Here is a 943-nt window from a genome sequence, read left to right as displayed (position 1 = left end):
TTTTTAATTTGGCTGTTTGTTTTCTAGAGTGAGAAAGGAGTGGCACTCACTAGCTGGGCGAGAGGAGGATGGGAGGATCTGGGAGGAGACAAGGGAGGGAAAACTGACCAGAATGTGCTGTGTGAAAAGCTATTATCTTAATCGAGTAGAGAAAAAAAGAATGTACCTTNCTACAAAGTTTATCTCCAATGACAACTATTTCTCAAACTTGTCTCCTATCACATGTTTATTATGGGACTGTTTTGTTTCTTGTCTTCTCTCTCCCTCATCAACTATAACATGATATGTTTTAGGTAACCAGTAACAGTTAAACTGAGTTAGAATCACCTACAGGAATGGAAGTATTACTCTAGAGTTATTCTCGAGGAAATTANTTTTACTTTTTAATCTAGAAAACCAACTTAAACTTCTTTCCAAGCACCACCATTCACTGTCTACATATAAGCCCTTCCTTTAAGACTGTGATGGTTGCAAATTGTATCTTATATCTTGGGTATTCTAAGTTTCTGGGCTAATATCCACCTATCAGTGAGTACATATCATGTGAGTTCTTTTGTGATTGGGTTACCTCACTCAGGATGATGCCCTACAGGTCCATCCATTTGCCAAGGAATTTCATAAATTCATTCTTTTTAATAGCTGAGTAGTACTCCATTGTGTAAAAGTACCACATTTTCTGTATCCATTCCTCTGTTGAGGGGGAATCTGGGTTCTTTCCAGCTTCTGGCTATTATAAATAAGACTGCTATAAACATAGTGGAGCATGTGTCCTTCTTACCGATTGGAACATCTTCTGGATATATGGCCAGGAAAGGTATTGCGGGATCCTCCAGTAGTACTATGCCCAAAATTCTGAGGAACTGCCAGACTGCTTTCCAGAGTGGTTGTACAAGCTTGCAATCCCACCAACAATGGAGGAGTGTTCCTCTTTCTCCACATCCTC

Source organism: Mus caroli, chromosome 18 (assembly GCF_900094665.2).
Source record: "Mus caroli chromosome 18, CAROLI_EIJ_v1.1, whole genome shotgun sequence".
Classification (NCBI taxonomy): domain Eukaryota; kingdom Metazoa; phylum Chordata; class Mammalia; order Rodentia; family Muridae; genus Mus; species Mus caroli.
This window is presented reverse-complemented; position numbering follows the sequence as displayed.